Below are 25,009 nucleotides of genomic sequence, written 5' to 3'. Positions count from 1 at the left end.
ATTTTTAAATTAAAAGAACTCAAATATCTCCTGATTTATATTTTAAAGTAAGTTTATATGGCACAAATAAATTTAACTATGAAAAGCACAATACTGAAGTAAATAATCTTTGTACCTAAAATTACTGGTTTATAATAAAATTATAAAGCCTTCCCCTCAAAAGTAAAAGTCATTTTGGATCTATTGTAGAAATCCAACATCTCAAATTGTTCAACAAGCTGCAGAAAAACATTTCTGGAAACTACCTACAACTAAAAAGAAAGAACCAGCCGAAAGTGGGGGTGGGGGTGGGTGGCAGCCACACACATCTTTAATCCCAGCACATGAGAGGCAGGAAGCAGAGGCAGGCAGATCTCTGTGAGTTCAAAGCCAACGTGGTCTACAGAGCGAGCTCTAGGACAGCCAGGAGTGCACAGAGAAACCATGTCATGAAAAACAAAACAAAACAATTAGCCGTGTTTCTACTATGTTCTGTTGTGATTGCTTCTTCCATTTCCCTTTTAAATGGTAACCTGTACTCACTTTATGTTACCCATGAATCATTCATCCTACACAGCATGAATTTACAAACTTTATACATTCTCCTTAAAATGTCTATGGTACCAGACTGAATAATTATATTCTTATCTGTAGTATTGCTAATTTTTTTAAGCAGATGTTTACATATCCTTGAAGCAGGCTGTGTGGGTTAGGCAGCCTGTATTTTTCACAGCAGAACATGGTCCTAAAAGCATTTGACATCTGGAGTCATTTCTGGTTGTCACAATTGAGGAAGGGGTTCTACTGACATCTAGTGGGTAAAGGCCATGGGCATGCTAAATGCCTTCATGCACAAGATAGTCCACTCTTTAAGAATTAGTCAGCCTCAAAAGGTCAAGATACCTTACTCTAGATTTAACTACTTTATACTTTATAAGCTGTAAGACAGAAAATACATCAAATTTTATTTCAGTACACCCTCAGCAAAACCTGGATTGTGACAACAATTTTTTTCAACAAAAAAGTATATGAGAACATTTTTTTTTAAATGTCTAGATTTAAGCCTTAAAAGAAGATAGTGCTGCATGCAGGTATACCCATGAGTTCGAGGCCATCCTGATTTGCCAAGGGAGACACTATTTCAATAGAAAAGAAATCATTAAAAGAATAAAGTGCAGGAATAAATAACAACAGATTTGTTCATTCATTGTATTTTTAAAAAAACCTAGAGAAGTGTGTATATGTGGGGGGTATAGATAGATACTGTTTTCAAATGTTAGATTACACAAAGCAAGGAACAGTAGTATTTGAAACATGGAATCTCAAACCAATGAAATAAACTACAATCTCTGAACTTTCAATGAAGTAAACTCTATGATCTCCCAACTTTTATTTTATTTATCTATTTACCTACTTACTTATTTATTTTTTGATTTTTCGAGACAAGGTTTCTCTGTGTACTTCAGCTGTTCTAGAACTTGCTTTATTGACCAGGCTGGCTTCAAACTTAAAGAGATCTGCCTGCTCCTGGTCCCAAGCACTAGAATTCAAGGTGTGTGCCTACCCACCCATCTTCTCATAACTCCACAGTATCCCAGCTTTCGCCAAATGGCACTTTCTAGACCAAAGTAAAAGAAGAGAGAAGCCAGGCAGGATATGGAGCTCTTGCTGAACTGAGGAGAAAAAGAGATCCTACCTAGTTCCAGGGGGTAGCACAGATCTTTGAAGGATTGCCAGGGGTGAAAAAAAAAATGGGCTTGCAGAGGGAACCCCTCAATTGTTTCTGAATACTAAGATGTGCACTCAGGGAAAAACTCAAAAGGGTTCAAAGAATTTAAAGGGAGCTGGGGATCTGGGTTTCCTCAATGCCTGGAGAAGGACACACTGAACACTCAAGGGAAGATCCTGGAAGGCCATGCCTTGGAGCTCATTACTCAGTCCTAACGAAACATCAAAACAAGCATATTTTTAAAAATCTTTTCCTTTAATGAAACAACAAAACAAGCATATTTTAAAAAATCTTTTCCTTAAAACGTATTATGTTGTAGCATTTACAGTAAATGAAGAAGTAAAATAAATGGTAATGCTGTAAAGAAGGGAAATGAAATTTTACACTGAGTCATTATGTGTGAAATAACAGTTGACTTGAGGTGTAAGTTAAAAAAGTATTAAAGTCTCTGGAGGTGTAACTAATAAGCTAATAGCTATCATAAACAGAAGTTTAAAAATTAATCCAAAAGAAAGTAAGATAAGAAAAAGAAACCATTAGCGAGTGGGACAAATAAAAAGCAGCAATCGGTAGCAACATTAAGTGTACTCTATATACCCCAGAAAAAGCCAGATGTAGGCCAGAATCATAGCTTCCTACCAAAATAGTAATCTACCATGCATGAGACCAGAGAGGATGCAAACTAAAGTACCTGGGAGAGGTGAGTTATATTCTCAAATTAAGGAAAATAGCAAGATCTAATGCCAACAAAACAGATTTGAAATACAGAGACATATAATTGAAAGAAAAAAACCAAAAGATACAACATCTAAATATTAACCACAAGAAAACACAAGTAGGTCTATGACACCAGACAAGAAAGTCTACCAAACATAAAATGTTGTATTTAATGATTAAATGATTATAAAAGGCAATTTCATCATAAAGCTGTAACAATCCTAAAAGAATATGTACCTACGATAACAACTAAGATACATGAGACAAATCCTGACAGCATTGCTAGTTAAAGATTTCAGTACTCTTCTCTCAGTAGCAAAAAAGTAAAACAAAAACTATTAGGGCTATCAAGATCTGAAAATAAAACAAAACAATGTTAACAAATTTGACAAGACAGACTTTTACAGAAAACTCTACTGCTAAATAGCAGAATACACATTCTTTTCAAATGTACTAGAACAATCACTGAGATAGCCATGTCTGAGATAATACAACTAGTGCCAGTGAGTAACTGAAATAACGCAATATCAGCTTTCTGACCTAGATAAGATTAACTGTGAAATCTATAGCATAAAGGTATATGTGAAATCTCAAGATATTTGTTAGTTACAAAACATGAAAGGCCAAATTTCCACATGCTATGAAGACTACAAGGTAAAAACTATGGCTAGAGAAATATACAGTTTGGGATGCTTTATTTTCAAGAGACTAAAATCAGTCACACCAGCTTCTACTTTAAGAACTTAGAAAAAAAAAGAGTAAATTAAAATCAAAGTAAGTCAAAAGAAATAATAAGAACAAAAATTAGCCTGGTGGTGGTGGCATATGCCTTTAATCCCAGCACTTGGGAAGCAGAGGCAGGTGGATCTCTGAGTTCAAGGCCAGCCTGGTCTACAGAGAGAGTTCTGAGCTACACAGAGAAGTCCTGCCTAGAAAAAAAGTAAATAACAACAACAACAACAACAACAACAACAATAGCAAAGTAAGTGAAGAAAATAATGTAGAAAATATAAACAAAAGCTAGTTATTTGAAAAGATTAATTAAGCTGATAATTATCTGGCTAAACCAAGAAATAAAGACAAAAGTAATTAACATAAGCTGCTAATATCAGTGAAAGAAGAAACATCATGACAAACCCAACAGATATTAAAGTGATACAAAGGAATTTTACAGTCACTTTAAATTGAACAACTCCAAAAAAACCTAGATGAGAAACAAAATCGAAGTAGGCTTATAAATGTTAAAAAATTGAATTCATAATTTAAAACTTCCTGGAACAAAAATTGTAAATTTAATAGGTTTTAATGATAAAAAAGTCCACTGAACCAGAAAAAAATATATATGTATGTGTATATAATATAATATAATATAATATAATATAATATGATATATATTATTACACACACCCAAAATAGAAGTAAAAATCTTCTTAAATCTTTTTGAGGCAGTATTTCCAATATTAAAACCAAACAATGATACTACAATAAAATTACAGATCAAATATCTTGAATGTAGTATTTACACATAAAATAGAATAATATCAGTCAAAACGAACTTGTTCCAGGAATTTAAATTTAACACTCATTAGAACTTGTGACCATTTCAAAAGATTCAGAAAAAGTAACAAAATTCCTTGCCCATTCATGATCATGATAAGGTTATCAAAGTTAAAATAGAAGAGAATTTCTTCAACTCGATAAAAGGCATTTTATTAAAAACCTACAACCACCCTCATAGTTAATGCTTAAAATACCATTGTTAATGTTGTTAATGAAAATTTATAGTAAAAACTTGCATTCAGATTAAAAGAGAAGTAAACTACTTTACTCAGGGATGACAAGTTTGTATACTAAAAAAACCCTGAAGAATTTATAAGCTACTACACTTAATAGAACAAGATCAGAAGTTAATAAATACACTCAATCAACTTTATAAAGCAACAGTTGAATAATGAAAATTTAAAGACCAATTGCATTCATAATATCATCCAAAAAAAAAAAAAAAAAAAAACCAAGACATTTCAGGGGTAAGCTTAACAAAATGCGCCTTAAACAGGAAACCCATAAACTACTACTGCAGGCTGGAGAGAGCTCAGCAGTGAAGAAAATGTGTGTATTGTTCTTGTAGACACCCAAGTTTGGTTCCCAGCACCTACAGCCAGTGACTTAACAACTGCTTCCAACTCCACCTCCAGGAGACCTGATGTTCTCTAGCCTCTGCAAGTACCAAACATGTGCACATAAACAACACACATACGAATAACTTAAAATAAATATTAAAACAGAAACACCACTGCAAAGAAATCAAATAACTGGTAATAATAATAATAATAATAATAATAATAATAATAATAATAATATAGCACTTTCCTGAATAAGACTCAAATTGTTTTAAAAAAAAAAGCCTTCATACTGTAGTCTAGCACTAGTCCAGTTTTAAAGATCAACTTGCAATGGCTTAAAATCACCTGGGAAGAGTCTCAAGTAATCTACATCGAGTTTATCAGGGTTTGTCTATGGACGTTTCTATAAAAGCCTGTCTTGACAGTTAATTGTTCTGGGAAGATCCTGCTCACTGCAGGCACCACCATTCCCTGGGCAGGCAGGGAATCCTGAACCCTCTAGGACAGGAGAAAGCTGGAGTAAAGTGGCAGGCAGAAGCAAGCAAGGATCTGTTCAGTTTTCTGCTCTTGACTATGGATGTCATGTGACTAGTAGCTACCTTGCTTTCCTCTCAATGATAGAATGTAATTTGGAATTGTAAGTAAAGTAAACCCTTTCCTAAGTTGCTTTTGGTCAAGGTTTTATTAGAAAATCAGAAATGAAACTAGAGAATACAGCAATCACTTTGTAGCCGACTCCAGTCTTGAACTCATGGCAATTCTTCTACCTCAAATCATATGGTTTCAAAGAATTGCCGTGAACCTTTTTTTCTCCTTTAAAAAAATATTTTTTTAAATTTTTTTGCAGAAATTTCCAAGCTTAGATCTCCCTCTGTCCCCCTCTTTGAGCTAGGTCTCACTAACTATCTCTAGGTGTCCTAGAACTCACTATGTAGACTAGGTTGGCTTCAAATTCACAGGGCTCCACCTGCCTCTGCCTCACAAGTGCTGGGATTACACTCGGCCTGAGCTTAAATTTTGTATTAAAATGTAAGTATATGAAACAACCAAAATAACTTGGTTTTTTTTTAAAATTGGACTTAGGACTGCTTTACTTCAAGATTTACTATTCAACTACAAGAATCAAGATAGTGTGGTTTCTGGCCAAGTGATTCATATACCAGCAGGACAGACTCCAAAAGTAAAACCAAATATATAGATTACCTGAGCTTTCACAGAAAGAAAGCTAGTCTTTCAAGAAGTACTTGATACCCATACACAAGGAAAAGACTATCAACCCTTAGTTCCCAGTATAGCAATTTACTAGAAAGGTAAACACAGAAAAAAGCATAATATGAACATAGAATCTAAAACACCACTTCTTCAAATTTAGGGGAAAAGAAGCAGATGCCTATATTTTTAAGGTTATTCTTAGGATTACAACCACATTTATGTATTATATATAATTTCTTTTCACAGAAACAGTGTTAAGCAGTTGAGTCAGTATGGCTGCCAAGCTTAAAGTATTCACTATCTGTGCCCAAAAATTCCAAAATATTCTTTGAAACTATAGGCAAAACCCAGGAAATCATTTCCCTGACAGACCCAGAAAAGAACCAGAAAAGAACACACTGGCAAACTGGGGGACAATTAACTTTTACTCTTGTAAGAGCTCGCTAAAATAGAAAACGCAAGATAAAACTGAGGGAAAATGTAACAAAGTTTTATCAAGATTATGTCAAGAACTCTTATAAAATAAGTAAACTCATAATAAGTAATGAAGGAATACTTTATAGAAGGAGATAGGGAAATACAGACTTGGAATAGTGTTTGATAACTGAAAAACGCACATTTAAACTAAATCAAGAAATTTAAATTTCTGCTAAATCAAAATGTTACATGTTGTTGAGGGTGTACACCAACAGAAACTGCAGTACAGCACTGCTACACAAGGCACACAAGTCACAGGAAAACAATCTGGCAGCTTCTTAGGTAAATTTTCTCACTTACACACCTAAAAGAAATGAAAACACGGGCTGGAGAGATGGCCAGTAGTTAAGAGCACTGACTGCTCTTCCAGAGGTCCTGAGTTCAAATCCCAGCAACCACATGGTGGCTCACAACCATCTGTAATGGGACCTGATGCCCTCTTCTGGTGTGTTTCAAGACAGCTACAAATATGTAAAATAAATAATTCTTTAAAAAAAAAATGGTCCCATGCAATAGAAGAAGACACTTGGTGTTGATCTCTGGCCTCCACATATACACATGTATGTGCATCTAGGCAACATATTACACACACACACACACACACACACACACACACACACACACACACTCTTACATTTAAAATGTCTTTTAACAAATTCTTTTTTCTCTAAGGCCAGAGAATAAATGGCACGTCTTGCATCTGATTTTTAAAATACTGTGAAAAGCCAGATGTGGTAGAACAAGTATATCTCTGTGACTTCAAGATCAGCTGATCTACAAACTATGTTTCAGGCTAGCCATGGCTAAAATGGAGACTGTCCAAAGCTAGCTACACTGTAAGCAAAAGCATGACAGGTGAATTAAAGCAAACCTATATAATGCTGTGTCTGAAAGTCCCTGGAACTCTGCTTACCCTTTCCCTAGTATGTTTACAAGGGCTGGAGAGATGGTTCAGCAGTTTAGAGCACTTACTGCACTTGAAGAGGACCTGAGTTTGGTTCACAACCATTTGTAACTCCGGTTCCAAGCTATATGTTACCTTGTTTAACCTTCACAGGCTCCTGTACACATGTGATACACAGACGCACACCCAAACATATGTATAAAGTAAATATTCTGAAAGCATGTTAAGTATCCATTATCCCTCAAAAAGGGTGACTGGTATTTAAAAACTTTTTCAAGAACACACACTGACACATGTCTTAAGAGAAAGATTATTACCTAAGGAGGTCGCATCATCCAATGTTGACTTGTAAAGAGGTGGTTCATTTCCTTCTCACAGCAGTAATAAACATTAACAATAAAGTCCTAACCCTCCACAGAAATCTTTATTATAACAGAATGACCGGCTAACTAGCCTTGTTTCTTTATCCACAAATATAGGTGGCTCGTGACCACACTGGAGGTGAGTGGGAAATTTAAAAACGAACCAACAAAATACTCAAGCAAAGGAAACAGCTCTGGATGCTCTAAAGCAGAACTGGATCAGTGGCATCCTGGTATGTGGAGGAGATAACTTGCAATTCTGCCCAGGAGGGTCCTTCCACTCTGTATTTACTGAAAACTCATTCTCTGGGTCTTCAAACTCATACAGAATACTTCTTTTCATTCTCTCCACTAAAAATAACCATCCCTCTACTTTCCCACAGGACATTCAACACACTTCTTTCTTTCAGTGTGCCCATAACATGGTGCCTTGGGCTATATTCCATATTGTCTATTGTTACTCAATAAATGAAAAGGTTCTACCGGGCTCTATCTAGCATGATGGAATGTCGTTGGATTTTCTCAGGGAATGCTGGATATTTTATCAGTGTCACAAAAATAAAAAACCTTCCACAAAGTTTTCTGTGCAAAAGCAGCCTTTACAGAGGAGATATGAGGCTGGTAATTTGGGTATATGCTCTATTTCAAGAGAAATGGAAATAAACAGCATATATATATATATATATATATATATACACACACACACACACACACACACACACACAAACACACACACAAACACACACAGTGTTTTCTTCTCAGCCAAATTTCCACTTTCTACTATTTTAGGGATTGAAACATTTTCTATCTGGGCCTGCTTACTTGAGTTCACTCTTAAGCTTCTCCAATCGTGAGAGCAGAGCTACAAGCTCTGTAGGGTATTAAGGCTTAAGTGTCAGGACACTTAACTTGTACAGTACTTGAAGTATTTCTAAGTAGGCATTTCTGGCAAACTGCCTCAAGAAATCACGAAAGAAAATGACCTAAATCTCGTGTTGGGCCTTATTTATTCCTTTTAACTATTCCTTCATATCTAAATCTGAAATCTTTTTCATAGAGAGGTAACCCTTTGCCCAAATTCAGTAAGATGGTAACATGAATTCCCAAATGAAAAAAAGAAGCAGGTAAACAAATCCTGCTCCACTGTGGTCTTTGAACTTTTGAAAAATACTTAACATTTCCCTTCCCCTTAAGACACACTGTCAGAACATGTTAAAGACCCAAAAGAACACTGTGTGAAACCCAATCCTTGATCCCCACAGACGGATAGTGGGTTTTGTTTTTGTTTTTAAAGAGAGATAAACTCTTGTCAAAAAGGCTCCAAGACCAGGAGCCTTGCACGACTCGGTTTTGTGGAAACAAGTTCCTCCAGGGCACCGGGTTTCCATCAAAGACTAAGTCCTGGGACATTCTCAGCAATAAAACTTTCAGGGGCAGGCTCCCCTGGTGGTAACTGTAATCTCTCAGTTTATCAATTCCTAGTCTGCAAGGCGCACGGTTTACCCTAGGGCCACAGCTGGAATAAGGGTGACCAGAGCCCAAGGAATGCAAGGAGGAAAGTGACAGAAACGCCTGGGAAGGGGGCAGGGCATCAGAGGGAAGCGGGGTAGGGGGTTGTCTGACAAACAGCGGGCTCCAGGACAGAAATGCCAGAAGGAAAAGTGAGGACAGGGCCGGAAGAGTTCCTCACGGTCCCTCAGCCTCCTGCATCTGTCACAGTGGAGTTTGTGAGAACGCCACCAAACTTCCTAACCCAGTCCCCGCAGGAAACACAGACGTGAAGAAAAGCAATGGGGAAGCTCTCGCAGTCCTAGTGCCTCAGGCAGGCACCAGAGGTGGCTGGGAAAGGGCCCGGGGCTGCTGAACGCCCGCTGACGAGACCTTGGATAAGGACGGTCAGTTCGGCGAGCCGCTGCCCGACCGCCGACGCCGATCCCCGCACGGGCACGCCGATCCCCGCACGGGCACACCGATCCGCGCACGAGCACCGGGGTCCGCAACGTCCCTTCCCGCTCTTCAGAGCCCTTCGTCCCCTCCTGACTCTCACTGGTGGAGGGAATTTCAAGCCCAGAGCACCCGGCCCTGCCCGCAGCCGCCTCCGCCCTGCGACTCCCGGACCCCCCGACCCCAAAGCTCCTGCCAGCCCCGAGGCACGGCGGGAGACCGCGCCGCCTCCCCTCTCTCACCGTGGGGCTCCATCCCGCGACCCGGACGCCTATCACTCACGGCCACCGCCCCCTCAGCGGGCTGGAGCTCGCTGTCCCCATCCCCCACGGCTGGCCTGAGGACTTGGGTCGAGGAGCCGCCGCCGCCGTCGCCACCCCTGCAGCTACCGCCACGACCGCGCCAGCCGCGGACGCGACGCCCCGCCCCCGCCTCGCACCCCACGCCTCACGCCTCACGCCCTCCTCGGCCCGCCCCTGAAGCCCTCCCATTGGTCCGCGCCCTAGGGGGCGGGGGTCACCGCTGAGGGGGCGGGGCCATAACAGGTGCGGGTGGGGCAAGACGTGCTCAATTCCTCGGAGAGGGGCCTTGACCTGACCGAGGTCCCAAAGTCCCAGTGTACTGGTTGGCAATCGGACCCACCAAGGGAAAAGTCACTCTTTCTTAACTCCAAATGAGAACCACTCCTCTGTCCTGGTTTAACTTGGCCAATTTTTTCAGGAGTGCACTATGAATACTTTCCTGTCAGAATTTTAGTCTTGAACTCGTTTAGTTGACTTTCTTGCTCCTCCATCCTTTCTCGTTTCAAAACCAAATTTATGACTCATTTTGAAACTTCCCTACCCTTCTTTCTTCAGCTGTCATTTTCTGAAAACTAAATTACTTAATTACATCAGCTATTATGCACAGTATCTGGCTACATAGATGTGTTAGATAAATGTTAACTACACATCCCTCTAATCATACAACACATTTCTTATCATCAAATGCTCTAGAAAATAGGACTATTAACGTGGTTGATGGGGATACGCAACAAAAAAAGAATGTTGCTAGATGTTGTGTTATATATCAAATATGGGGAGGGAAATGTATAGAGTGTTGCGCGTCTAACTTACACTTAAATATCAAGAAATGTTTTCCCTCTTGTTGATGCAGAGACATAATTCTCCCTGGATATTAATCGACAAATAGGTAAACTTACAAAATGCATCTTACCTACTTTTCCTGTTGCTGTGATAAAATACCCTGATCAAAGCAATGTAAGGAAAGGTTTTCTTTAGCTCACACTTCAGAAAAATCAAAGCAACAGGTGCTTGAAGCAGTTTGTCATTTACATTCACAGCCAAAAGAAGAGAACAAAGAATGGATATGAATCCTCAACTCACTTTCTCCACTCTTCTACAGTTCATGATCCCTTGCCCAGGGAATAGTACCACCCACAGTGGGCAGGCTACCCCACTTTGGTCAGCATAATTAAGATAACATCCCACAGGTACACTCAGAGGTTCATCATTCAGGTGATTCTAATTCCCATCTGTGGGATCACAGTCTCCAAGAATGGAGTCATGTGAGGCAAATTGAATGCTCTTGAGAAAATTCCCAAGAAACCAAGAATCTTGTGACCTCAGTTTCTATAAAAACACAGAATTGAAGCCAGTGGTGGTGGCAGCCTTCTTTAATCCTAGCACTCAGGAGGCAGAAGAGGGCGGATCTCTGTGAGTTCAAGGCCAGTCTGGTCTGCACAGAGAATTCTAGAACAACCAGGGATACATAGAGAAACACCATCTTCAAAAACCAAAACCAAACAAACAAAATATACCACAGAACTGTTCTTGGATTCTACTTTCATACTTCTAAATGGACCGAATAGGAGTAAGCTCACTTCAGTTTATTCACTATAACTGACTCGTTGTTTGTTTGTATGCCTCTGTGGAAAAAAAAAACATGTTTGCCACATGTGTCATGTCTGCCACATGCCGCTTGCCCGTGTATGATTTGCTCTGTGTTTCCTCTTAGCCCTCAGAGCATAAACTGATGTGCCGCATAAAGTAGGCTATTGCCCGAAACTTTAGCTCATTTATCCACTCAATTCTCCCAAGTCCCACTGCCTCCAGAGTAGTGACCCTGACCTGTCGATAATTAACTAGCACAAAAGGTATTTAGAAAAACTCCTCAACTTCATGTTTCTCTTTAATCTTCTTTCTAAACACATAGTAGATACATTTGCCTGTCTCTTTCTCTTTCTTGGTTTTTTTGAGACAGAGTTTCTCTGTGTAGTCCTAGCTGTCCTGCAACTCTGTAAAACAGGCTGGCCTTGAACTCACAGAGCTCCACCTGCCTATGCCTCCGGAGTACTGGGATTAAAGGCACGTGCCACCACCATCTGTCCATAAAGTCTAATAAGTAACTGACAAAAATGAAGATAAGAAATCTGATGTCTTATAGGGATGACTGTGTTTTCAAAAGCATCTTAAACATTAAAGGTCAATATCATACCTCCATTAGATTCTCAAAAATGTCCCAGAATATGCCCTGAATCATACTGTAAAATATTATAAATATTTGCTGGTTAAAGTGACTCATGATCATGCTTTGAAGGCCAGGAATAAACAAACAAAATTAGAGGAATAACTGGGTATCATGTTTTTAAAAAGACAGTTAACCACCATATTACTATTTACAATTTCAGTATATATGGATAACTCTGCTCATTGATTTGTTCTTTGTTTCTTTTATGATAAAGGATAGCTACTCCACTCGGAAATCATCCTTTTCTCCACCTTAAAATCAAGTTACTTACTGCTATGATGTCTTTTTCCTGTAGTCCCAGCAGTAGAGAGGTTGGAGGTGTGGAGGCAGTAGGATTGGAAATTCAGGTCAGCCTGGCACTGAGGAAGAAAGAGATAAGGAACGTTGGACTGTTCATTTGGGGTTTTGGTCACATATTTTTAGAAGCGCTTGTATTGAGTAGATGCAGTTTGGGTCCCCACTAAGTAGCCTCCGGAGAAGTGTTGAAAGAATGATCAGAGGATCCAGAAATAAAAATTCTTCTAGGACTATCTAGATTCTATCATTTCCTCAAATATTTATTGAATACTTCTAATATGTCAGGCATTGTTCTAAGTATGACAGGTATATTAGGGGACTTTAACTCCACTTTCAGTTTCCCCTCAACCATGATTAAACACTTGGAAAAGAGGAAGAAGCAGGAAGGGGTGATCTCACCAGCAGGTCCCCTATTCTGCTGCTGCCTTGCTACTTGAGAATTTAGAAAGAACGAAGAAAACCTGACAGGCCACAGGGCACACAAAGGCTTCAGATTCCAAAGTGGACAAAACTCACCAAACAGGTTATTAATCTTGATTCGATGATGGTTGTAACTGAGAAGCAAGGAATCAATCAGCTCACGTGCTGGAAATGAATGTGAAAGACATTGCGAATGTTCACAGATGCTGCGCCATCATGGGGAGACATGGGGAGAGGAAACAGACTAAGAACAATAAAATTAAATAAAACTTAAGAGAGGATTCACATACACTCACTTTAGGTTGAGTTATTAGCATTGGGATTAGATTACAACATTATTTTTCTGTTATATGCATTCCTGTAAAACTTAGAAAACAATTTTAAAAATTTAAATTGTGTGTGTGTGTGTGTGTGTGTGTGTGTCCGCGTGCCTTTGTGTGTATGAATGTAGTACTCATGGAGTCCAGTAGGGGGCATCAGTTTCCCCTGGAAGCCTGAGTTATAAATTGTGTGTGTGTGTGTGTGTGTGTGTGTGTGTGTGTGTGTGTGTGTCCGCGTGCCTTTGTGTGTATGAATGTAGTACTCATGGAGTCCAGTAGGGGGCATCAGTTTCCCCTGGAAGCCTGAGTTATAAGTTATTAGCTGCTAGACGGGGTGCTTGGAACCTAACTTAGGTCTTCGGATATTAAGAAGTGCTCTTAACCTCTGAACCATCTCTCCAGCTCCTTTTATAGAACTTTCAGTGACATAAACCTCTATGTTCTTGCTTAAACCTAAGTCCATGTATAATGGTGTACTATTCCTAATCCCAGGGCTTGGAAGACAGAGGCAGATAGTCAGAACTTAAGGCCAATCTTTACATAAGCTAGATCAGTGGGCAAAAAAGTTATATATATGTATATATATATACACACATATATATATATGTATATATATGTATATATATATATATATACACATACATATACATACATACATATATGGTCAGTGGCCTTAAAATGCAATAATTAACAACAACAACAACAACCAAACAAAACAAAAACAAAACCACACCACACAAAAAGCAGAGTGGTGGTGGTACACGCCTTTAATCCCAGCACTCAGAATGTAGAGGTAGACAGAATCCTGAGCTAGCCTGGTCTAAGAGTGAGTCCAGAACAGCCAAGGCTACACAGAGAAACCCTGTCTCCCAAAACAAAAATAAAAGCAAAAGATACAAACCAAAAGGAGCAGTTATGTAACCTTTGTAAGCAATCATCACTTAACCAAACATCCTTGCTCTGTGCTAGACACAAAATAAATTTTGCTTCTCATTTCGTAAATTATGGTCGTCACAATCTAATACAATTTTTTGTCAAATTTTAGGAATGAAAAACTGAGGCAAATAGTAGAAGCCTAATTTTTTAAATTTCTTCTGTGTTGTTGGGACTCAGACTTAGGACCTTGTACATTCCAGGAGATAACTCTACAATTGAGTATACATCTTAATTCCTGCATAAGGAAAGGATTTCTGGAGCTGGAGAGGAAATGGCTCAGCTGTTAAGAGCACAGTTGCTCTTCCAACGGACCCTGGTTCAATTCCCAGCACCCACATGGCAGCTCACAATTGTCTGTAACTCCAGTTCCAAGGCATCAACACCTCACACCGATAAACATGCAGGTAAGACACCAATGAGCATGAAAAAAAAATTAAAAAAAAAAAAAAACTTGAAGAGGATTTCTGCCTGACTTGAGGAAAATTGATACTTTTTTTTTTTTTTTTTTTGGTTCTTTTTTTCGGAGCTGGGGACCGAACCCAGGGCCTTGTGCTTCCTAGGTAAGCGCTCTACCACTGAGCTAAATCCCCAGCCCCCAAAATTGATACTTTTATAGAGATAAACGAGATACCTTCTCCTGGGAAGTCACTCCTATCCTACCTTTGGCATCCCGTCCTTCCTGCCCTTCTGCAGATCCACACTAGGCTCCTCTCCTGTAGTTATGTGGGCTGCACCCCTGTCCTTAGCCTGTCCTCCACGTCAGTGACATGCTACATTGGCACTCAGTGCTTCTGTCTCTGATTCAGTGAGTGGCGCTCAGTCATGCCACTCACTCCTTTACTGATGATACAAAGTTGCACATATATACATAATGTCTACTAGGCGAGGATGTGTGATTGGGAACTTCTGTTCCACGATAGAAGCAACTCTGTCTGTTTTGTTATTGCTGTGTCCCTAGATCCTGGAATAACACTTGCAATTAACCAATCAGTGAGATGTTTTGTGGAAAATAGTGTTTTCCTTTGGGAAGGATCAATTTTAATCATTTAAGAGAGTCATATTGCTGTGATAGGTGATTTTTTACGCTGGCTACAATCATCAGTGTAATAAATAACACATGCCAAGTTTATCTGAAAGAGCCGTAAATAACTCCAGAATCTGAAATGATTTCCTTCTTCCTTAAAGCAGAAAGGTGAAACTGTACTGCTATTGTCTCCCTTTCACCTACTCCACGAAATGTTAGCTAGCTCAGAAGGCAAACAGAGCTACCCCTACCCTGCGAATCTATTCGCAAATCCTCTGGAAGATGGTCAAATGGCACCTGTTTTTCCACAACAGAATGTCACAGTTTTCTGACTCAGAGGCTGTGAGACTACATCTATTCCATCTCCTGTTATTATAAGAAAGCCCCCGTTCTGCAGAGATCACAGGTTAGTAACTAGACTAAGTTGACTCCAACCAAGAATGGGACTCCTTCAATACTGACTGACTGGGTAGAGCTTTAAAATCTCTGTAAGTCTATTATACTACAGCAGAGCACCCATCTGAATAGTTTAATGTGTAGGCTATATTAACATGCTTAAAGATAAAATTTGTTCTATAAATTGATTCCTATTAATTTGGAGGTCTGACTTAGTACTTATAATTGTATATAGGTTCATTATGTTGTATAAACAGAGTCTGCTTAATTTTGGTGTATGATTTTTTTATTTGTTAGAAAAGATTTTTTAAATAACAAAGCTTATTTTTTTCTTTTTAGTGAAAAAAGACTTTTTTCTTATATGTTTTATCCACATTATAGTTTCCCACTCCCTCTACTCCCACCAGCTCCTCCCCACCTCCAGTCCCATATAGATCAGCCCCCTTTCCATCACTCATTAGAAAACAAACAGGTTTCTATGGAATGATAAAATAAATAAGATAAAACAAAAACTAACACATCAGAACTAAACTAAACAAACTGGAAGCCATAATAGATACACAAAGGCCATATAGGGTAACAAGAGAGAAGAAGAAGGAGAAGAGAAGGAGGTGGAGGAAAAGGAGGTGGGGAGGAGGTGGAAGAGAGGGAGAAAGAGAGGGAGGAAGAGGGGGAACAGGAAGAAGAAGGAGGAGGAGAAAGAGGAGGAGGAGGAGGAGGAGGAGGAGGAGGAGGAGGAGGAGAAGAAGAAGAAGAAGAAGAAGAAGAAGAAGAAGAAGAAGAAGAAGAAGAAGAAATATGTAATAAAAATAAAAAACAAGATTTTTTTAAAAGAGCACTTGGGAGGCAAAGGAAGGCAAATCTCTGAGTTTGAGGCCACCCTGGTCTATATAGCGAGTTCAAGGACAACCAGGGCTACATAGAGAAGCCCTATCTCAAAACAGAAACAAAACTCCCCTTAAATACAACAACAACCAAATGAAGAAGAAAGAGGAAGAGGAGGGGGAGGAGGAAGAGGAAGAGGAGGAAGAGGAAGAGGAGGAGGAGGAGGCCTGAACCCTGCCGCAGCATTATGAGACAAGGAACTGAGTTCATTTTCTGTTGGAATCTACTGCTGGGCAGGAAACCTACCCTTAAGAGTAGTTTGTTTCCCCCAGTGAGACCCTCTAGAAGAAACTAATAATAAAGATTATTTTTTAAAGTAGTACCAAAAAAAAAAAAAAGTCCTAAGAAATGGGTGGCTTAGCATAGAAACAATGAGAAGCTGGATTTGCTGTTAAATCAGAAAGTTCCCCTACAGCATTCTGGAACACACACACAGCACCTACCATCTAAGGGCAGGCTGGCTAGCTGCAGGAAAGAGTAAAGCCCAGTGGAAACATTGCCAATCTCTTTATCTACTCACTGAGCAAATACTGCTGAGCCTTCTGAGAAACAATGCTACCACAAGTGATTTCAATGAGTGTTTATCTTCCGAACTTTATATTTATATAGGGGTGACTGCCTGTGGTGTGCTTGCCAGAGGATTGGGAAGTAACTGACTGTAAACGCTGAAAACTGTTTGATTTACAAATCTGCTTTTGAGTTAATTCAAGAGAACATTACATTTGATCACATAAAAGAATTATTGGCATGATTCTTACTCTACCGTCAAGGTACCTGGGTTTAGATTATTTTGTTCTGAACTTATCTCCATAGTTGACAATGTGGGACTTAAGTGAGAAGAAAATGTAGGAGATCATGGTGCCACATACCTGTGAGGCCAGGACTCCAGAGGTTGAGGCAAGAGAATCTAGAAGTCAAAGCTAGCCTAGGCCACATGGCCTTGTCCATTTTGGGATATAGTAAGATTCTACTTTGGGGGCTGGTCTGGGGTCGGGGTAGGGGGAGAACTATTATGAGTTAATAAATTAAAAAAAATTCTACTTCAAAGATACTAAAAATCTGAGGTTTTTATTTCAAGGTTGTGGCTTTAAAAAAAGCAATCAATAAAAAGAAGCAAACAATACTGATTGGTTTTCGGGGGCAGATTGGCATCCTTAACTTCATGGTCCCGGTGCTGTATTTAGTGGGAAATGTTTGACACTGTGCTGAATTTTGTCCAGGACTGCATAGTCCCCGAGTCTATGAGGTCAGAGACATACATCCTGCCAGCCAAACGCCTGATGAAACAGCTGTTGGGTAACTTCGCTGAAACCGTCTGCCAAGCATATGCAGGGTGGGGAGCAGATGGAATAGCCAGGCATCTAGACAGCACGCTGCTTCACTCAGGAAGTGCCCTGAAGCAGACAGCAAGGTAACAAGTGCCTTAGGATTGAAAGATCTCTCCTGGGAGATCATCTGGGTTCCTTCTGGGTAGTGACTAAAAGGCAAGAAAAGTAACTAAAAGTAATCTACCAAGAAATTAGACCTAAGAAAATGAGTGGACTGGTAGATGCTTAAAGACTTAAAAAAAAAAAAAAGTATAAGACTAGTCTTGAACACCCAAACTCGGTGTAATCAGCTGTTGATGCCAACAGTGATGTTTTATTCATGAATTGGAGTTTGAGGTGCCAAGGGGTTTGGGAAACTGGGGGTAACCATTTATTTATGAAGAAAGTACTATGAGCTGAGCTGTACTCCTTCAAAATTCATATCCCATCTCATTCTCTAGTACCCCAGGATGCTATGATAGTATAGCTGGAGGTAGGGCTTTTAAAAGAGTATTTACTTGAAAGTGGGGTCTTTGTGCATCCTAATTCAGCAGCTGCCACAAGAGCTCATTGGGCTCGTATGACATTAGGACTCAAGACACCCGGAGAGCAGACCCAGAGAAACTCATGGAGAAGGCAGCCATCTGGGAACCTCAGAAGAAACCAACCATACCAGCACCTGAACCTTAGACTTCCAGCCTCCAGAGTCATGAGAAGACATGTTTCTGTGTTTAAAGGACTCAGGCTGGGATACATTATCATGTCAGTACAAAGTCAGTTCTAGTCAGTAGGGCTTTAACAATACTAGCATCTGTGGTGTCTGTCTACCTGAAGAGACCCTTCCCTACCCTGTAGAGACATTAAGTCCAGTTGCACTGGATGTTACCATGATCTAACCCTAGAAATGGGGCATGTCCTCTGTCTAATATGAGCCACAGTGAGAGGGCCAGGGTGTGGCCCTCCTACTCTGGGGTGTGGGCCAGGACACAGCACCATGTGCATAGCAATGCTGTTATTTACATCAGAAGGCATGAAGTTTACCATGCACTCCGTAGGTCTTGGCATTTTGCAGGGCGAGGGAGTTGAGTTTCCGCTCAAACCTGAAGAGGTGCCCTAGACTCTTAATTTGTATGCAACTGAGGAAGATGTGACAACTTCTTCCTGACACTGAAATGGGCATGTGGCTGGTTAATAGAAATATTCTAATAGCCAAAATAGAAACTCTATTACAGTATTTGGGTCCTAATAAAACTCAGTAAGTATTAGATATTTTTAATCTTTTTTTTTTTTGGCTCTAGGGAACAAAGTCCTTTTATATACATTATCTCAGTTAATCTTCAAAGAAATCCATGAAATATCACTAATTGTTATCATCCTTATTCAATTCAGTATAAAAGAATGAACTACTCACTCAGCGTTGTACAAGTTAATAGCATAGATTATTGTCCTAGACTTGGTTACCTGTCTTTTTCTGTGGGGCTTTCCCAATGTACCCTAGATTGTTAGTTCTATTTCACTCTATAAACTTGAAACGACCCATTTCAATCACCCAATGACATTTTTGGTATTCACCAAATACTGTAACAAGCAAGCTTTAATATGTTCATCCTAAAAGATACAGGAATGAATATTTTGTACATTTAAATAGGCGTAGGAGAACACTCTAGAGTCTCTTCATTAGTTACATCCCCATCACCTCCTGATCCCAGCCCTGGGTTCAGAATTCCTTGAGGGTGAACGGTTAAAATGGACTTTCTCTTCCATAAATGCCGTTTCCATTTAACCAGTACCTGAGAATATACTTAACAGTACCGATCTTCATATCGCTCGTGATTTATTTTACCTTAAATGTGTATCTGTAGGGGTAGGAGACAAGAACAAAATGCATCAAAAGCATTTGGATTCACGGGAGATTCACAAGCATACCTTTGGAGCACAGTCCTCTAACTGAGTGGACGATACTGCTCAAGACTGGGAATTTTCAGAGACTCAGTTTACATCCCTCTGAAACCCATCCTTTCGGGATTCAGAAGGCATTTAAAGAGTCTTACAATGTCTCCAACTGTAGCTATGACATATGTGACATAGCCTTGTGATACATGCCTAAAAAAGATGAGTAAATAAACCACGAGTGATGGTAGATCACTAATGACATCGCATGCCAGATTGTTCTACTGTGAATTACATCTTATGCCTGATGACGACTGAGGGAGCCCCAGATGTAATAACCTATTCTGCACCCCTTTTCTTCTTAGAGAAGGGGGAACGTGATAGAAGCATGTATCAGAGACATTAGATTCTAGAACATTCTCTGATTTCCCTGCTTAGAGAACATGGCTGCCATGTAGCCCATATGAAAGGGCTTTTGATATACTACAATAGACAAGAACTCTAAGAGGTTCTAGGGATGATAAAAACAGGAACCTAGGGAACAATAACCTGAAACAATGGGTCTGGGTTCCGATGAACTCAGCCAAATATCCAGGGTAACAGCTTAATTCTTTACTCATCACAGTCTCAGCCAGCCTGGGCTATAAAGTTGTTACTACTCTACTTTTCTCATGGGGGATCTGGGGCCAGTCTGGACCAAGTCACCTAGTAACTGGCAGAGCCAGGACCTGAAGTCTTGTCAGTCTTGACTCAAAGACTCCACCCATCATACACACTGCTTCCAACACAAAAGGAACCAACATTCTCTGTCCTTGGGCATTCACCAAGGGTTCCACCAAAATTAACCAATTTTTCATTGGGTAAGTCATTTTGAACCCTCGACACCAAGAAATGGCAAACTTTTGACCCTGGGTTTATAACAAGACATTTTCTTACTGTTTTTCTTTTATTTGGGGTTCTAAACCAGAAGCCTGGGTGACTAGGATTGAGAACAGCCATTTAGAATCAAAGTGTCAGTTAGTGATAAGCAACGTTCATCTACATTTCAGAGATAAAAGTAAATTAATATATCATCAGAGGGGGGTTTTACTATTATATATTTATTCTCTGTCTCTCTCTGTCTCTGTCTCTCTCCATCTCTCTCTGTCTCTCTCCATCTCTCTCTGTTTCTCTGTCTTTGTCTCTCTGTCTCTGTCTCTCTTTCTCTCTCTGCCTCTGTCTCTCTGTCTCTGTCTCTGTCTCTCTGCGTGCGCGCGCGCACACACACACACACACACACACACACACACACACACACACTTGCCCTGTCTATCTGACCAGCTGTTGAATCCTTTGCTCTCTTGGAATTATTATTCCAGTTTTCATTTCCTGGTCTCATTTTTACCTCTGGCAAGCGCTCTTGCTCCAGATTGGGTGGGCTGTGCACTGGAGAAGAATCTCTCACTCTTTCAGTTCCTGGAATACTCATAGCTGCGAAGAGTTGGCTTCAAGCCCCTCCACCCTACCATTGCCAGATTCAACCAGATCTCCATGTGTTCCAAGGGGAGTCCATCCACAGGATTGTCAGGGTTTTATGACATAATCTATTAAGTAAGTTCTACCAAAGAAGAAGGGTAGTTACCAGTAGCAATAAGGACTTGCATTTAAATAGAAGGGCTTGGGTAGGGATATTGTAGCAGAGACACTGATATGAGTGAAATATAGAAATCAGGGACACGGACACAGGCAGTGTTATTGAGCAGAAGCCATGAAATGGAATGAAAAATAAAGAAAGTTGTCTGTCAAGTCAGGCACAGTAGCAGCATAGACCAACAGCAACTGCATCATCATAAAAATGGCACAGCAGGAGTCAGGGCAGCTGATGCTATATCCAGAGGCCCAGGCTGTACTGCATCCAAAAACCACTTCTACTTGTCAAAAGATGTGATGCCTGGGTTAGGACAGGCTATGAATGCCGTGTCAAGTATTTCCTGACTTCCATAGGGTCTCATGAGTCCTTCATCCCCACCCATGTATGTCCACGGTCCTGCTAACCAAGGCAAGAATGTCTCTGTTCTTGAAACACCAGATCACGAATTCTACCTTCTGCCAAATATCTTCAGGGTTCACTTTTGCAACCCTCTCAATGATCCTAAGTATACAAGTGGTTAAGGCAGTAACTCTTGGCCACTCCTTTTACAATTCCCCACCACACACACACACACACATTTTGCTGCCCACTGTAGAAGCCCCGCCATGCTCCTATGTCAATGTACAATGGCACCAACCACATTTAGTATAGATTCATTTCTATACTTGAGCACGATGAAGTAACGTATACTTACAGATGTGTGTTTGGCTTTACTGTGCTACATGAACAATATGCACACACTTCTACATCAACACGATTAAGGCAAGAGTGAAAGAAGAATTCAGTAACTTAAAAATACAATTCTGTGTTCTGTGCACCTTGCTATTATTTCCTGAAACCAAGAACAACAGTATTCCAAAGGCATTGAAAACCATGTAGACCATACGCACATGCCCTATATGATTATGAAGTGCCATCGAAGGAGGCAGAGCCCTTCATGTAACAAATGCCATCCCTTCTCTATTTCCCCTTGGGTATTTACACAATATGCTTTTATTTTCCATTTAAAATTATACAGATTTATCTTAGAAAATTGGTGAGCATTCTAAAGTAACCCATCATATTGCTACTTAAAATAGTGATTATTAAAGTGTTACTATGGTTACTTTAGAACTTATATTTCTCCCTTTGTGGATATTTTTAATGTCTCTACAAAATTATTCTTCATTTGTCCTATATGACATGTTTTGAAAAGTGATGCAGCGGGAGGTAGTGCCTTCACGGGTCAGGTCTAGTATAAAATGAAGTTCATTTGGAATGTGGGGAAGGGAGTAGAGGCAGAGAAAGAAAGGGGACAGAGAAGGACAGTAAGAGAGGAGAGAGAAAGAAGGGGAGAGGCCAGTGTGGGGAGAGAGGAAGAAAATGCACGGGGTGGGGAGGGACAGAGAGAGAGGAGGAGGGAGATGGGAGGGGGAGGGGAGGGGGAGGGGGAGGGAGAGGGAGAAGATGTAGAGTTCTTTTATAAGCCAGGCTTGTACCTGACAGTTGCTAGGTAACTGATGGGCAGAGCCTAGAGGAAATGCTAACTATATACATATACATATACATATACATATACATATACATATACATATACATATACATATACATATACATATACATATACATATACATATACATATACATATACATATACATATACATATACATATACATATACATATACATATACATATACATATGCCATGTAGTCCTTCTCTTGCTTCTCGTGGGCTCTTGAGTTTACTCTGGGTAGTCGCACATTATAATATTCTGTTAAGATGACATGTGCTTCCCCTGCATCACCCATGGACGCTCCATTTCCAGGGCCCATGCTGTCTTCACTCATTTCTACTTCCTATTATACTTCCTAGATATTTAGTGTGTAGACTTTTAAAGCTCCAGTCGCCCTATGCCTGGTCTTTGCCGGAGGCCACTGACATGATCCTTTTCTGCTTTTCTGTGACTTTGATAGCTATGACGTGGCTACACGGACCGCCTTTCCTTAGCTCAGCTCTCTCGTTGCCACTTCCGCCCAGCTTCGCTCCAGACTCGATAAAGCCTACTCACTTTTACTCAGCGTCTCTTCCCAGCATGCTCTGGGCCATACACTGCAGTCCGGTGAGAAACTGACACTTCAAGTCCTTGCTTCAGGATATTGAGAGAGTGTGTTAAACGTGCATAGAAGGACTATGGCAGTCTGCCAGTTTCATCTTAATAAACCCATTTCACTCCCCCAGACATACTTTCTCTGCCCTACTTCTAGTTTGTCCTTCCTGCTTTCCATTTATTTAAGCTCCATTCCTGGCAACTTGATAGAGCTGCCCTCTGGCCTCTGGCCCGCCATGATATCCCAGCTTCACGCTTGGCTCTTCTCTTCCTTGGTGTTGTTCTCTTGGCCTGGCTTCCATGATCTATCCATAATCAATCTGGTAAGCACGGCCTGGCATTCCTGAAGGTTCTGCTTCCTTCTACGATCTGGCTCTCCTGTAGAAGGTGTATGGATAGGCTGTTTTTAACTCCATCAAGTTCTGTTTTCTCCTACGAAGGTAGGACACCTCTTGTAAAAGAATGTGGAAAATGGGGAAGGTTTACCTTTGAGGAAACCTTGAGAAACAAGCCTTCAGTGACTGCATAAAATGCTTCCCGAACTCTAACGACCTCTCTTAGACCTTCAGTTAATTCTCTCACCCCTACTCCTGACTTTCTTCAGGAGCAGAGGAAGCAGGTGAGGAGATAATCAAAATCCAAAAAGCTCATCTCACTGAAAATAAAGTGGGAAGAAGTCGCCCAAGGCGGGATCAAAGCTAAGGTAGAAATGGTTACTCAAAGGAGAAATGGCAAGGGGGAGCCCAATGCTTCAAACTGCTATGTAAATGTATATTTACAACCACAGACCTGTGCTCCTCTCAAGCTTGGTCAGCTAAACTTAGGTTTACAGCGGGCAGCAGTTAATGCAGAGAAACAGTGGGCTGAGGTGCTGAGCATAAATGACTGGCAGGGTGTGACCTTAAATGGGACATCTCTCTGAGCCTTTTCACCCTCCATCCTGGCTCTAGGACACTGGGGAAGAGGAGGCAGAGAGAAAAGTAAGATCTGGAAGAATGCTGTGAAATGTGGTCTTCTCTGACATAGCTATTGCTTGTATGAACTCACGGCATGTGTGATTGTCTGCGAAAGACCTACACAAGATCTAGCCAGTTCAATTGTGTATCCCTACTTCTACCTGAGAAGCTACTGACAGTTGGTAGTTGTTAGAGGGGCAAAATGTATTGTTATCTGGGTGTGCGGCTCCATGCTCCAGTGATTGACCGCACACCCATGTGCATCTGAGAAGTACTGCTTTCTCATTAGTTGGTTAGGTTTTTTTAGAAAGAATAAGAGGAGATGAGGTTGGGAGGAGGATGTGTTGGAGTGTCTTATTTAGGTTTACTATGGCTGTGATGAAACATTGTGGAGAAACAATGTTCCTCTTGGGAGGAACAGGTTTGTTCCACTTACATTTCTAGGTAACAGTCTATCACTGAGGGAAGTCAGGAAAGAGGTCGAACAGGACAAGCGCCTGGAAGCAGAGGCCATGGCAGACTGCTGCTTACTGCCTTGCTCCTTATGGCTTTCTCAGTCTGTTTTCTCATAGAACTATCAGCACAGGGGTGGTCCCACCCACAATGGGTTGGACCCTCACCCATCAATCATGGTTAAAAAAATGTTCTACAAACTTGACTACAGTCTGGTCTAACTGAGGTAATTCTCAAGTGAGGTTCCCTCCTGGCTCATGACTATAATTGGTGTCAAGTTGACATAAAATTAGACAGCATAGAGGGGGACTCAGAAAGAAATGAAGTTGGATGTCATTGTATTTCATTGTATTGAAGTAGGACTTTTTTTTAAAACTAAAGAAAAAATCAAATAAGTAGAAAGACGAGGTGTTTCCAGTGGAACAGGGTTC

General features: G+C 40.4%; 1 protein-coding gene across 6 annotated transcripts in view; it reads right to left on the bottom strand.

Annotated features, from left to right (window-relative positions):
• Positions 1-21,007, bottom strand: part of Arhgap29 (Rho GTPase activating protein 29) — a 72,006-nt gene extending 50,999 nt beyond the window's left edge. For 2 of the 6 annotated variants that reach the window (NM_001009405.2, NM_001439621.1), the window contains 1 exon segment: positions 9,690-9,848. The gene's annotated coding sequence lies outside the window, so the exon portion shown is untranslated. 6 annotated transcript variants of the gene reach the window in all.
• Between the last annotated feature and the right edge of the window lie 4,002 nt (positions 21,008-25,009).

Source organism: Rattus norvegicus, chromosome 2, assembly GCF_021556685.1.
Source record: "Rattus norvegicus strain SHRSP/BbbUtx chromosome 2, alternate assembly SHRSP_T2T, whole genome shotgun sequence".
Classification (NCBI taxonomy): Eukaryota; Metazoa; Chordata; class Mammalia; order Rodentia; family Muridae; genus Rattus; species Rattus norvegicus.
This window is presented reverse-complemented; position numbering and strand designations above follow the sequence as displayed.